The following is a 16228-nucleotide window of genomic DNA, read 5'->3' as shown; positions in this document are numbered from 1 at the left end:
GCATGATGTAAAAAGTATCGGTCTCATGACATTCGGTCGCACTATAGGCTACAGAAAAGACCACTGAGGCTATATACTCATTCTACCATATATGTTAGATGACTTTGACGGAGCGTTTGTGGAGCGATGGAGCACAGCGTCTCTCCAACAGCACTATTGAGAGACATGCTGGGTATGGTCAAGATACATATTTTGTACTCCTGCATCAGTGCTCACTTTAATAGCCCATATGCCACCAGGTGAGGGAAGTGTTCATAATTGTTTTGGGGAAGAATTATGTGAGGTGTTGGAGGTGCCTCTTGGTCATTGGCTCAGAAAATGCCATCCTCGTCAATCTGCCGCACTAGGCAGCCGCCTAATCCTACCAAGTGGGCGGGCTTGCCTTGCCTGGGCCGGCCACAGACCACCAGCTCTCTAACCATTATAGAGGAAGTGGAGTCTGGATGTTCTCCAAAGTTACTAAGATTGACACTCTGACACTCTCCCGCTCTCCCTCGGCTGCTCTGGAAAAATATAGAAAGACATTTTGGATTACTATGCAGTCTTCGCAACTCATTCACATCTACTGAAACTGTTTATATTGCAAAAACATGAGCCACCTCTGTTCTCCCGGGTTCTTTTTCCCTTCACTTGTTTGTTTCGTAAAGCAGGAGTGCAGGTTTAACCAGAGCGCTCTGCGACACATGCACCGTTCATGCCAGACAGGCCGAAAGCACCAGCGTTAGTTATTTTGGGAGGCCAGGAAAGAGGGGGAGGGACACTATTAAAAACAAGCGATAACATGCAACGCACAAGGATTCGTAACAGCCTCTTAAGTGCTTTGGGTTCAGATTTGAGGGCCATGCAGCTCTTATTAGCACTTGGAGGATGTTTCAGCGTCCTCTTTTCCATTCTTCTGTTGTGGTTACTATTCCGAGAACATTGGAAAAGGAGACAAAAATAAACATCTCGGCTGTGACATTTAAGATGTGTATGGCTTGGGATAAAAATAATCCCTTTACCAGTTTCAATCTGAACATGGCCAAAATGAAATACCATAAATACATTTAGTGTAGAGGCCTCATACATAGTGGAAGTGTTGCCTAACTTGTTCTGGACAGACAAGGTGATAGAACTCCAAGTGGAATACAATATCCTACATTGTGTGTTTATTCATGACTTATTCAAGGAACTGCAAAGCTCAACAGCGAATATTGGAGTATCTGTCCATAGGACCACATTAAGTCGTACACTCCACAGAGCTGGGCCTAATGGAAGAGTGGCCAGAAAAAAAGCCATTCATTTAAGAAAAAAATAAGCAAACACGTTTGGTGTTTGCCAAAAGGCATGTGGGTGACTCCCCAAACATATGGACGGAGGTACTATGGTCAGATGAGACGAAAATGTAGCTTTTTGGCCTTCAAGGAAAACGCTATGTCTGGCTCAAACCCAACACCTCTCATCACCCCGAGAACACCCACTCAGTGAAGCATGTTGGTTGCAGCATCGTGCTGTGGAGCTGTTTTTCCTCGACAGGAACTGGGAAACAGGTCAGAATTGAAGGAATGATGGATGGCGCTAAATACAGAAAAATTCTTGAGGGAAACCTATTTCAGTCTTCCAGAGATTTGAGACTAGGACGAAGGTTCACCTTCCAGCAGGACAATGACCCTAAGCATACTGCTAAAACAACACTTGAGTGGTTTAAGGGGAAACATTTAAACGTATTGGAATGGCCTAGTCAAAACCAGACCTCAATCCAATTGAGAATATGTGGTATGACTTAAAGATTGCTTTTCACCAGCGGAACCCATCCAACTTGAAGGAGCTGTAGCAGTTTTACCTTGAAGAATGGGCAACAATCCCAGTTGCTAGATGTGCAAAATTTATAGAGACATACCCCAAGAGACTTGCAGCTGTAATTGCTGCAAAAGGTGGCTCTAGTTATGAACGCTCAAGTTTTTTTTGTCTTATTTCTTGTTTGTTTCACAATAAAAAATATTTTGCATCTTCAAAGTGGCAATCAAATGATATAAACCCATAATTCCATGCTGTAAGGCAACAAGATAGGAAAAATGCCAAGGGGGGTGAATACTTTCTCTATCCACTGTATACTTATCTAGGCCTATTCATTTGTAATTGTTGGAAGATTTTATTTCAATCACAATAAAAAACATATTTGTTCTGAATGTATAATGTGAAAGTGAGTTTGGATGCTTAGAAAAGTAACATTTTATAGCCCATCCCCTTGCAGGTAAGCAAATGTGTGTTTCAGTATGGGCCAATATAGTTTGGCAAGTGGATGTTTGAAAGTAACAACACAAAATCTTTTGTAAACAAGCCTTTTTTAAACTTTTCCACCTTTTAAAAAGTCTCATAGCTGAAACTCCACAACAGGCTCGGGAGAGGTGAAGATCAGGTAATGTTTCCTCCGAAACATGACCTGCCAAACCGCGCTTCTTAACACCCGCCCGCTTAACCCGCAAGCCAGCTGCACCAATGTGTTGGAGGAAACACCAACTGCTGACCGAAGTCAGCTTGCAGGTGCCCGGCTCGCCACAAGGAGTCGCTACAGCGCGATGCTCCAAGTAAAGCCCTCCCGGCCAAACTAACCCTTAACCCGGACGACGCTGGGCCAATTGTCTGCCTCCCTATGGGACTCCCAGTCACGGACGACAGAGATGGCCGCCTCGCTTCGTGTTCCTAGGAAACTATGCAGTATTTTGTTTTTTTTTACGTGTTAGTTCTTACATTTGTATCCCAGGTAATCTTAGGTTTTATCACATACAGTCGGGAGGAACTACTGGATATAAGAGCAACGTCAACTCACCATCATTACGACCAGGAATACGACTTTTCCGAAGCGGATCCTTGTGTTTTGCCCACCACCCAGGACAATGGATTGGTTCCCAGCCAGCGAACCAAAACAACGTCTCCGTAAAAGGGGCAGATGAAGCGGGCACATCGCACACCGCTCCCAAGCATATTACTCGCCAATGTCCAGTCTCTTGATAACAAGGTTGATGAAATCCGAGCAAGGGTAGCATTCCAGAGAGACATAAGAGACTGTAACGTTCTTTGTTTCACAGAAACATGGCTCACTCGAGACACGCTATCGGAGTCGGTACAGCCAGTTGGTTTCTTCACGCATCGCGCCGACAGAAACAAGCATCTTTCTGGTAAGAAGAGGGGCGGGGGGGTATGCCTTATGATTAATGAGACGTGGTGTGATCATAACAACATACAGGAACACGAGTCCTTCTGTTCACCTGACTTAGAATTCCTCACAATCAAATGTCGACCGCATTATCTACCAAGAGAATTCTCTTCAATTATAATCACAATATTCACCCGCAAGCAGACGGCCCTAAACAAACTTTATTTGACTCTATGGAAACTGGAAACCACATATCCTGAGACTGCATCCATTGTAGCTGGGGATTTTAACAAGGCTAATCTGAAAACAAGACTCCCTAAAATCTATCAGCATATCGAATGTGCTACTAGGGCTGGTAAAAACCTTAGATCATTGTTATTCTAACTTCCGCGATGCATATAAGGCCCTCCCCCGCCCTCCTTTTGGAAAAGCTGACCACGACTCTATTTTGTTGCGCCCTGCCTATAGAGAGAGACTAAAACAGGAATCTCCCGCACTCAGGTCTGTACAACGCTGGTCCGACCAATCTGATTCCACACTTCAAGATTGCTTCGATCACGTGGATTGGGATATGTTCCGCATTGCGGCGAACTACAACACTGACGAATACGCTGATTCGGTGAGCGAGTTTATTAGCAAGTGCATCAGCGATGTCGTACCCACAGCAACTATTAAAACATTCCCAAACCAGAAACCGTGGATTGATGGCAGCATTCGCGCATAGAGACAAAGTAGAGTCGCAATTCAACGGCTCAGACACAAACCAGCCCCGCCGCGGACCAGGATGTCTTGCTCCCAGACTGACTTAACAACTTATTTTCTTGCTATGTGGACAATACAGTGCCAATACAGTGCCACTGACACGGCCCTCTACCAAAACCTGTGGACTCTCCTTCACTGCAGCCGACTTGAATAAAACATTTTAAACATGTTAACCCTTGCAATGCTGCAGGCCCAGAGGACATCCCCAGCCGCGTCCTCAGAGCATGCGCAGACCTGCTGACCTGCAGACCTGCTGGCTGGTGTGTTTACGGACATATTCAATCAATCCTTATCCCAAGTCTGCTGTTCCCACATGCTTCAAGAGGGCCACCATTGTTCCTGTTCACAAGAAAGCTAAGGTAACTGAGCTTAATGACTATCGCCCCTCAGGAGGCTGAAGATATTTGGCTTGTCACCGAAAGCACTCACAAACTTTTACAGATGCACAATTGAGAGAATCCTGTCGGGCTGTATCACCGCCTGGTATGGCAAGTGCTCTGCCCACAACCAGAGGGTTGTGAGGTCTGCACAACGCATCACCAGGGGCAAACTACCTGCCCTCCAGGAAGGCCATAAAGATCATCAAGGACAACAACCACCCGAGCCACTGCCTGTTCACCCCGCTATCATCCAGAAGGCGAGGTCAGTACAGGTGCATCAAAGCAGGGACCGAGAGACTGAAAAACAGCTTCTATCTCAAGGCCATCAGACTTTTAAACAGCCACCACTAACATTGAGTGGCTGCTGCCAACATACTGGCTCTACTCCAGCCACTTTAATAATGGAAAAATGTATGTAAAAATGTACCACGAGCCACTTTAAACAATGCCACTATATATAATGTTTACATACCCTACATTACTCATCTCATATGTATATACTGCACTCTATACCATCACCTGCATCTTGCCATCTTTATGTAATACATGTATCACTAGCCACTTTAAACAATGCCACTTTTATATGTTTACATACCCTACATTACTCATCTCATATGCATATAGTGTACTCTATACCATCAGTGCCTTAGAAAGTTGAACCATTAGGGAGGCCCAAACAATCTTTTTTGTATTGACTAGTGCAGCTGGGGGGACAACGTTTTTCAGGGATTAATATGATGTGGGAGAGAGTCTACTGTAGGTTTGCAAGAGTTTCAATCCGGTGGGGAAGAGTGCTTGGAAGTTTTTCAGACATGCACACACACACACACACACACACAACAGTGTGAGTTCAATGCAGTACACGTTGTCAGGAAACCCTGGTAAATTTAGTCGAATACTCAACCCGATCACGCCGGGTATACAGAGCCGTTCACGTCATCTGTTTACTCAACGCAGGTTGTGCCGAAGATGTGTGACACGCCGTTGATAAAGTAATCTGGACTTTTTAACCCAGAAACGCATCTTTTCATACATTGAATTTAATTCCGTTACTTTCCAGTGATCATAAAGTAATCTAATGTCTCATTGAAAGAAGAAGTGGTTTGCATTAAAGGAAATAAAGTGGCTGGTCCAATTTGGAATGCTTTGAGAGTGAAGCGATTGCAGTTGGTTAAACACGTGCTACAACGGTGAAGTAAAAAGGGAGTCTACCAAATAACAATAATTATGGAATGTGATTCTGCGTTTTCCACACATTTCATAATTCATCCACGACAACTAATAGAAGTGTAATTCACAACGTATACAGTTTCTTTGTTGAAGCTTGAATCCATAGCGCTGAAACTGCCACGTCTGTTTTGCGATATTACAGCAACAAAGATGTTACTTAAAACGACAAACACTGTTTTTTCCCCTCAGGAATCATGCAAGCATGATAGATGATTTTTTTACCACGATGCTGGATGGTCATTTCCTCAAAACAAAAATAATAACAAATGCGCCTGGGGCAGCCATGGCACTGTTTCACCTATCACGGATCTCAGCTTTTAACTCCCTTTTAACTCCCTTTAACGACTTTATGAAACACACAAAAATGAGATAATTCATCTATTTTGGAACAGGGTTACCGTCTTACCATGGGGCAATTTAACAGTGTTAATCTGTATACATTCAAGTGGCTATAAAGAACTTTCAAGTCTGGAGGTTCTGAGCCAAAAGGAGTGACCTAAACTGCTTGCCCAGAAATGACCTCATTGGGCAGAAAGGGGCACACCTCCCCATGTCCATGAGCAAAAGCATATATTGTTTGCCTTAGAGCCTTTTCCAGACCTTATGTAACGTAACAAAATGCAGTATGTGAGTTTCGTTTGTCATCACAAAAAGGGATGGCTCCTTGTTGTAAGCTATAGTTGACCATGGAACTCGTTTTGGTTGAAATGGAACCAGAAACATTTATTTTGTTCCTCTCTCTTTTGCAAAAAGTTGTTTCACAAAATAATTACCTCTATATCTATCCATTTAAACTGCCCTAAAAAAACAAGCACCGGTGCTGCTATAAATCCGTGAAAACAAAAGTGATGAAAGGATCAACGCTGTTCCTTGAGCTGATATATAGGCACCTATGTATTTCTCACTGTTCAGACTCTTATGCTACTGTGCCCTCATTATAATTGGATTGTAAGCTTAATATGATTGTCATGCTCATGCTGTGTTAATAAGCAAGAGGGAAGGAGGTATATACAAGCTGTGAATACCAGTTGGAATCATTCACATTTGAAGTTGTTGAGAAACATTGTTTGACTAGTAGCCAACAAACTGTGTCAACAATGAACTAAACGTCAAAACTATCATGCTTTGTAAACATATTATAGTGTTCAAAAACCATATTAATAGATCACGTTCTATAAATCATGTTTTGTTGTTACATTTAACTGCCAGGAAGGCTGTTATCGAGGTAATTCCCTTCAGAGATCAGCAGAGGTCAGCATGTGGGAGAAGTCAGAGCTCAGGGATGATAGTTTCCCACTGGTAAGTACGAGTTGGAGCGGTGTTCAAAATCAAATCAAATTTTGTTTAGAAGTAATTCTTATGTGATTATAGGCGATTTTTAAATGAGAGATTATATGAGATTATATTTGGTTATCAACGTAAAAACAACTAGCCTTTAGCTAGACAAAATGTTCAACTAAACTTCAAAACAGCATCTTTAAGATACCGCTGTTTTAAACTGAAGAATGAAACTTCAAACAGAATCTGTATGGAATGAAAGGCAAAAGTTTCAAGACTGTATTTTAGTACTTTCCAAAGAATAGGAATAATGGCACAGTCAAGCCCTTTCAGTTTTAGCATGTGTGTCATCACGTATTGAGCCACGGATTGATGGATCAATCTCGGCTTTGAACCAACAGGCTGACCTTACTGACAGCCTCCACAGTTGACAGGGAGACATGGTTGGACTTTGTGAGAGATAGCAAGGCTTAGCTCTACTTTTTGGCCCAGAAAGGAAGGGTGACGGATATACCGGTGTGATCAAATTAAGAGAAGTGTGACGTCCCTAGTTCGCATTGCATCACTACGGCAGTGCAGTACGTCACCTTTACATAAACCCTTACGTACTGCTAAATCTGATAAATGAAACAAACAGTAAGTGAATCTGTTCACAGGGGGAACACTGATTCAAAGTGTGTGAATTGGATCCACAGGATAAAAGTGACAGCTAGGAACTGGCATCAAACACTTCTACAGATAGAACCTAGGCAGTAACTTTTTTTTCTATGTTATTTTTCCTTGGATTGTGAGAATTAGAAAGAAAGAGGATGAAAGGAAGCAAAGAAAAAAGGTTGAGAAGGAATCTGGATTGTTGGCGTCACATTGACGGCTGAAGCCTTGTTCAATCGATGCTGAGGATCAAAGGCGCAGGTGTGAGGCTGTTACCATGGTACCATACCTATAATGGGGTGAGTCATCAGTGGTGAAGGGGGCCACCACCCCTTGGGCAAGAGAGATGGTGAGGGATTCCGCTCATGCGTCACTCTCTCTCCTTTGCGAAGATGAGGGCTATCTGATTCACTGAAATAGGTATGACTGTGAACTCTGAGACTCTTCCTTACTCCCCCCCCACCCTGCCGACTCCTTTCCCTCCCTGCCAGGGCATGTCATCACTCACAGAAGAATAGGACTGGATAAAGCGATGACAGATGAGGCATGTCAAAAGCTTTTCACTCCTGATTCCGGGGGGGGGGGGGTGGAGGAGAATGACACCATCATTCATGGCTGAGACTTCTCTATATGTCAAATACATTTTAAAAAATCATTCCCTTTACCTTTTCTCCTCCATTCTCCTTCCTGGATTAATTGTGTGGCTTGGACTGAATCAAACGCAGATAAATGAACTGTCCCTTGCGATTTGCATGTATGGGAAATTGTCTTGAAAAGTTTGTGACACTGCACATGTTGCTTGTCTATGTTTGTTTGAATACCAGCTGTGTGTTGTAAACAGTGTGGCAAGCTTTCTGTCAAAGACTTTCACACTGTGAAGAACTTCTGAGGAAAGCTCACTCGGCTCATATCAAACACTCTGATTAGCATTTCACATGTGCTATTCAGGGTGCCAGATGTGGGATGAGTGAGTTTCCCCCAGAAGTTCTTCAACGGCAGAGAGAAAACCTTTGATGGAAAGCTGACCACACTGATTACTACACAGGATATCATTCCATTTGCTGTATCTTGATGGGGTGGTGGATAGAGTGTTGGGCCAGTAACCGAAAGGTTGCTAGGTTAAATCCCCGAGCTGACAAAGTAAAAATCTGTCGTTCTGCCCCTGAACAAGGCAGTTAACCCACTGTTCCTAGGCCGTCATTGTAAATAAGAATGTGTTCTTAACTGACTTGCCTGGTTAAATTTGAAAAATACAGCTGATGATAAAAATGTTTTTCTTTTGGTTTTCTTTGAAATTCATTATGCATTGTCTTTTAAAACACTGACATCAAACACTTTAAGCACAACTATTGCCCCAAGACGGGGCACTGATTGCCAAATAAGGTGTGTTTACCTTTTAAAGGCCACAAACGCGTACAAGAAGTTCCGCTACGACCTCCACAGAGCCACCAAACATACGAAAAGACAATACATGAATAAAGTAGAATCCAGCTACACCGGTACTAATGCTCGTGGCATGTTGCAAGGACTACAGTCTGTTACTGATTATAAAAGAGGACCTAACCATGAGCTACCTAATGATGCCTCTCTACCAGACGATTTGAATGCTTTTTATGCGTGCTTCGACACAAACAACGCAGAGCCCTGCAGAAGGGCCCCCACTGACCTGGAAGACTGGGTGCTCTCGCTCTCTGAAGCTGACCTGAGTTAGGTTTTTAAATGGGTCAATACTCATAAAGCCACATGGCCAGACGCTATTCCAGGTATTCTGTTTGTCCTTAGGGCATGTACAGATCAGCTGGCAGGCTCTTCACAGACCGTTTCAATCTCTCTTTGTCCCAGTCTGTTTTCCCCCACCTTTCAAGCTAACTACCGTCATTCTTGTTCCCAAAAACTCTTAGGCATCCGGACACAGTGACGACAGCCCTGTAGCACTCACATCTAGAAAAATTAAGTGATTTGAAAGGCTGGTCATTGCACATATCAACTCCATCATCCCAGACACCCTAGACTCACTCCAATTTGTATACCGCACCAAACAGATCCACATGCGATGCAATCATAATTGCACTCCACACTGGCCTCTCCGACCTAGACAACTGCCTAAAAGGAATACATTTACCACAGTACCTAACTTCCCCCATGATGGATTTTCTGAATAAGGTCACAGGTAATTGTGACTGCCTCAAGTGCCTTGCTTTTATAAAACAGTTACCAACATACAGTATTAAAATAATGATTTACATATTTTCATACCATTTTTATTTTGATGAGTAAATTCATACAATTGAATTATCCTACCAGAATATATAGTCTGGACAAAAATATGGTTGTCAATCATTTTGGTCATATTGTTACAGACGTGACCAGGTCAGTAATAATTTTAGTTTAGTTGCTATAGACAGATTGGTTGTTCAGAAACAAAACTGATGCGTGTGCAACTATGGGGCAAAACAGATGGAGTTGGCTTAGACTGTGACTGTTGATAACATGTAAACTATATTTAATCTCAATTGAGTTGAAAAGTTGAAAAGCACACTTCTCCTGCATGTCAGTGGCCATCGAAGGTGAGCATTTCCCCACTGAAGTCGGTTACGACAAGGAACTGCAGTCAGGTCAAGACCCTTGTGAGGACGATGAGCTTCCCTGAGACGGTTTCTGACAGATTGTGTAAACTTCCCTGAGACGGTTTCTGACAGATTGTACAGAAATTCTTTGGTTGCGCAAACCCACAGTTTCATCAGCTATCCAGGTAACTGGGCTCAGACCATCCCGCAGGTGAAGAAGCTGGCGTGGTTACACGTTGTCTGTGGTTGTGAGGCTGGCCGGTTGGTTGCTAATTGCATGCTCCCTCAAAACTTGAGACATTTGTGTGACATTGTGTTGTGTGACAACACTGCACATTTTAGACTGGCCTTTTATTGTCCCCAGCACAAGGTGTATCTGTGTAATGATAATGCTGTTTAATCATCTTCTTGATATGCCACACCTGTCAGGTAGATGGATTATCTTGGCAAAGGAGAAATGCTCACTAATAGGGATGTAAACACATTTGTGCACACAATTTGAGAGAAATGCGCTTTTTTGTGTGTATGGAATATTTCTGGGATCTTTTATTTCAGCTCATGAAACAAGGGACCAAAACTTTACATGTTGCGTTTATATTTTGTTCAGTATAATTTCAAACCTTGATTACATTGGGAAATGATCACATATGCATTTAGTCTTTTATGTCCAACAAATGAAGATTCAAATATTATTTCTATTTATTTTTTGCTCAGAAAACCTGGGGCGCAAATAAAACCATCTGCGGGTCAAATTCGTCCTGCGGGCCACTAGTTGGGGAACACTGATACACAGTCAAGTTAGTTCAGACATTACGACCAGGAGAGGTGGGTTAGGCCAAATATAAAATTAGAGTCATTATGATAGATGTGTGGCAGTAGAGGTCGACAGCGAGCCAAAGGACCGGCATGTACAAGTTTTTGCCCTCCAAAGAAAGGTTGGTTGACCAAGAGTCAAAGGTCAGTTTAGGAAGGAAGAGGTGGTGTTTTCTCGGTTGCACCTAGGACATTTTTCATTGAACTCGTCATTACATCCAGTTTTCCAGCATGTGAATGGTTTGTGTGCAGAGTGTATGGTTCATGAAAAAGTGAAGCATGGGTTGATGTCTTGTTGTAAGTACCGTTATGTGGAAGAAAGGGCAATATTGATGTGAAGGGTTATTGAGGATGGACGGGGATTGGGGAGGGGATTTGGGGAATGGGGGATGATTTGTTAGAAGTTAATAAGGCTCTTTTTTATTTTCTTAATTGTACAGTATTAGGTAGGAGAGTTTTGTTTTTGTTCATGTTTGGTTCTTTCTTAGTTTAGCCTGTCCTCTGTGATTGACTACTCACTCTAGTACACCAGGTAACGGCATGCACGTCTAACATTTGTTTGCCGACCGTTATAATACCATAGAAGAAAAAGACGACCGTGATAACTTTTGCGTAGGGACATCTTCGTAAAAGAGATTGGATTTTTGTACCCGTGTTGAATGTCCAAACTAAAATAGTCAACTAGCTATTATGTTAAAGTAAGAATTATTTGAGGTAAAAGTAATTTCTTTGTTTGTTGAAACTGTCGCTGTTAGCTTGCTAGCTAACAATAGCTTACTATCTAACGTTTGTTAAAACAGACAAATGGGGGTTAGCTAGTTAGCTTGGATAAAAGTATGCTTGTGTGCCTTTTTCTGAAGATCACTCTATGCATCGCTCTGTTTGTGTCTCACAATGTTAGACGTTGAAAAGCTAACGTTAGCTAGCTAGGTTAGGTAACGCTTGAACATTGATAGCTCCGGGAGTGAAGAGGCTATCCTGTTAGCTGATATTTACCAATAATACTTTTTCCTGTCAGCAAACACTTATAGGTCCTAAAGGTTATGACGTTAGCAGTTATTTAGCTAGCTAGCTAATTCCCAGCTAGCACAGTGGATGTGGGACTATTCCGGCTGAGAGTCAGGGCACTCGGCTGAGAGTCAGACTCGGCCAATGTATTGTGGCCCGAGTCCGGCTGCCTTCGGCAGTATTACTTACGGCTAGGATGCAGGAATTGGGCTCGGGCCGATTCAAGTGTGAGTTATCTGGCCCAACTGTATTTCTTGGGGCTCGGGCCGATTGGGGCTACTTTCTGGCAGTTGATTACACGGGCTGCTTCATATAATTAACATTTCATTATTTATTTTTCCATATTTTTCCATTATTTCTGTGATCAAAAAATACAATTAACATTTAAATTAAATTCTTGTAATATTTTAGTATTTTGATACTTTGTGCTAGCCAATTGATAAGCATTAAAAATACTCTGGATGGAGTCTCTTGAGTGACGCAACGGTCTAGCAACTGCGTTGCTACAGATGCTGGCTCGAGACCCGTGCCAGCCTCACCCGGGAGACCCATGAGGCCCAACGTCATCCGAGTTAGGGGAGGGTTTGGCTGGCCGGGATGTCCTTGTCCCATCGTGCTTTAGCGACTCCTGTGGGGGGCCAGGCGCATACACGGCCACTAGATGTATGGTGTTTCCTCCGATACATTATTTTTGTGTGGATGGGTGTAATTTGTATGTATACAAATGATAATTGTAATATTTAAAATTACTAAATTGGGTAATTTTGTATGCATTTATTTAAATTTGTATCGGGTCGCTTCTGGGAGGATTCTGGTAAAATGCTGGCAAAGTTGGCTGAATTCCGGTAGACGGAATTGGGCAGTCATTCATTTTGATTCTGGGCCGAGTCCGACAGCAAATTCCGATTCAATTAGTTCTGGCCCCACGGAAGAGGGCAGCTTCTGAGCTGATTCCTCATTGATAGCTGGGTTATGACTATTTCAGAAATAGTCATATCTGGCTAAACATTGTTTTGACCTAGCTAAAATAGTTAATGTCATCTAGCAGAGAGACATTCAGGTCTTACCGAGCTACAATTCCTAGCTTGTTGTCTAACGCTAGCTGTAAACAGCTGAGTTGACCTATCTTAAAAGGCCTTCTTGAGTAGAAGAGATAGCTAATTAACGTTAGTATTTGCAAACCTTCCAGTCCTATGATAAATGTCTATAATTTACAAAGTGTTGTATTTCTGGCAGTCACACCAGACCTGATGACAATTACATATTCTTGTATCCCCAATTGGTAGTTTCAGTCTTGTCCAATCGCTGCAACTCCCATATGGAAGAGGTGAATGTCGAGAGCCATGCGTCCTCTGAAACACAACCATGCAAAGCCGCCTTGTTTGCTTACCCCGGAAGCCAGCCGCAGCAATGTGTTGGAGAAAACACTGTACAACTGGTAACCGAAGTCAGCTTTTTTGCACACGGCCCACCACAAGTACTCAATAGAGCGTGATTGGACAAGAACTCCCCCAGCTGGCCAAACCCTCTCCTAACCCAGATGACTTTGGACCAATTGTATTCCCCTAATGGGTCTCCCAGTCACAGCCTGCTGCGACACAGCTGGGGATTGAACCCGGGTCTGTAGTGACACCTCAAGCACTGTGATGCAGTGCCTTAGACCATTGCACAGCTCAGGAGGCCTTTACATTTATTTATCGGAATAATTTTCTAGATCAAGGATATTCACCTGTAATCCGCCAACACATTTGAAAATACATTACAACCCTAATCAAAGTATATCTTTTTTTGACCTTTTTCTGAATATTGTAATAACATGATGTTCTACTAGACACATGCCTTTCTCTATGTACATGGGTGTGTGTAATAATGTGTACATCTCCCGACCAATATGACACCCCCAGGTGCGATCCCCGCATTGAGAAGGTTCTGGAGGAGGTGACCCACTACACCCCTTGCTATATGTAGGAGACATATCTTGACCAATCACAGGAGGAGAGGAAGAGGATCAGCAATCAAATCACATCAAACTTTATTTGTCACATTACTGTGAAATGCTTACTTACAAGCCCCTTTATAGAGCTAGGCATTCCCGCTAGCGGGACAACTTCTGGTGAAACTGGAATATGCGCAATTCAAATAAATAATAATAAAAAGTATGGATATTAAACATTTAGGTACATATAAGTGTCTTATATCAGTTGAAAGCTTAGAAAAAAAAGAAAAGAAAAAGGCCATTGCTTAAAGAAAAAAGTAAGCAAACACGTTCGGTGTTCGCAAAAAGGCATATGGGAGACTCCCCAAACACATTGAAGAAGGTACTCTGGTCAGATGAGACTAAAATTGAGCATTTTGGCCATCAAGGAAAATGCTATGTCTGGCGCAAACCCAACACCTCTCATCACCCCTAATTCACCATCCCCACAGTGAAGCAGGATGCTGCCACCACCATACTGTGGGAATGTTTTTCATTGGCAGGGACTGGGAAACTGGTTAGAATTGAAGGAATGATGGATGATGCTAAATACAGTTAAATTCTTGAGGGAAAACTGTTCCAGTCTTCCAGAGATTGGAGACTGGGACGAAGGTTCACCTTCCAGTAGGACAATGACCCTAAGCATACTACTAAAGCAACACTCAAGTGGTTTACGGGGAAACATTTAAATGTATTGGAATGGCCAAGACAAAGTCCAGACCTCAGTCAAATTGAGAATCCGTGGTATGACTTAAAGATTGCTGTACACCAGAGGAACCCAGCCTGATGAACTTACTGTGTTAAATGAGGCCTCACCTCCTGGGTACACTAGTGACCATATCCCCCGCGTATTCCGCAAAGGTGGAGGTGTTGCTAACATTTACGATAGCAAATTTCAATTTACAAAAAAATCAGACATTTTCATCTTTTGAGATTCTAGTCATGAAATCTATGCAGCCTACTCAATCACTTTTTATAGCTACTGTTTACAGGCCTACTGGGCCGTATACAGCGTTCCTCACTGAGTTCCCTGAATTCCTATCAGACCTTGTAGTCATGGCAGATAATATTAAAATGTTTGGTGACTTTAATATTCACATGGAAAAGTCCACAGACCCACTCCAAAAGGCGTTTGAAGCCATCATCAGCTCAGTGGGTTTTGTACAACATGTCTCCGGACCTACTCACTACCACAGTCATACTCTGGACCTAGCTTTGTCCCGTGGAATAAATGTTGTGGATCTTAATGTTTTTCCTCATAATCCTTGGCTATTGGAAAACCACTTTATTATGTTTGCAATCGCAACAAATAATCTGCTCAGACCCCAACCAACGATCATCAAAAGCCGTGCTATAAATTCTCAGACAACGCAAAGATTCCTAGATGCCCTTCCAGACTCCCTCCACCTAACCAAGGACATCAGAATACAAAATTCAGTTAACCACCTAACCGAGGAACTCAATTTAACCTAGCATAATACCCTAGATGCAGTCGCACCCCTATTTGTCATAAGAAACTTGCTCCCTGGTATACAGAAAATACCTGAGCTCTGAAGCAAGCTTGGAAAGACAGTACCGTGCAGTATGAAGAGCCCTCACTGCTGCTTGACCATCATCCAAAATTTATTTTTGATACTGTCTCAAAGCTAACTAAAAAGCAGCATTCCCCAAGAGAGGGTGGCTTTCACTTCAGCAGTGATAAATTCTTTGACGAAAATAACTTCTTTGACGAAAAGATCATGATCATTAGAAAGCAAATTACTGACTCCTCTTTAATTCTGCATATTCTTCCAAAGCTCAGTTATCCTGAGTCTGCACAACTCTGCCAGGATCAAGGGAGACACTCAAGTTTTTTAATACTTTAATACTATATCTCTTGACACATTGATAAAAATAATCATGGCCTCCAAACCTTCAAGCTGCATACTGGACCCTATTCCAACTAAACTACTGAAAGAGCTGCTTCCTGTGCTTGGCCCTCCTATGTTGAACATAATAAACGGCTCGCTATCCACTGGATGTGTACCAAACTCACTAAAAGTGTCAATAATAAAGCCTCTCTTGAAAAAGCCAAACCTTGACCCCAAAAATATAAAAACTATCAGCCTATATCGAATCTCCCATTCCTCTCTAAAAAAAATGAAAAAGCTGTTGCACAGCAACTTACTGCCTTTCTGAAGACAAACAATGTATATGAAACGCTTTAGTCTGGTTTTAGACCCCATCATAGCACTGAGACTGAACTTGAAGGTGGTAAGTGACCTTTTAATAATGGCATTAGAAAGAGGCTCTGCAACTGTCCTCGTGCTCCTAGACCTTAGTGCTGCTTTTGATAGCATTGATCTCCACATTCTTTTGGAGAGATTGGAAACCCAAATTGGTCTACATGGACAAGTTCTGGCCTGGTTTAGATCTTATCTGTCAGAAA

The sequence above is a fragment of the Oncorhynchus tshawytscha genome, linkage group LG16, assembly GCF_018296145.1.
Source record: "Oncorhynchus tshawytscha isolate Ot180627B linkage group LG16, Otsh_v2.0, whole genome shotgun sequence".
NCBI classification, from domain to species: Eukaryota; Metazoa; Chordata; class Actinopteri; order Salmoniformes; family Salmonidae; genus Oncorhynchus; species Oncorhynchus tshawytscha.
The sequence above is the reverse complement of the archived record's forward strand: the minus strand, read 5'-3'. Positions refer to the sequence as shown.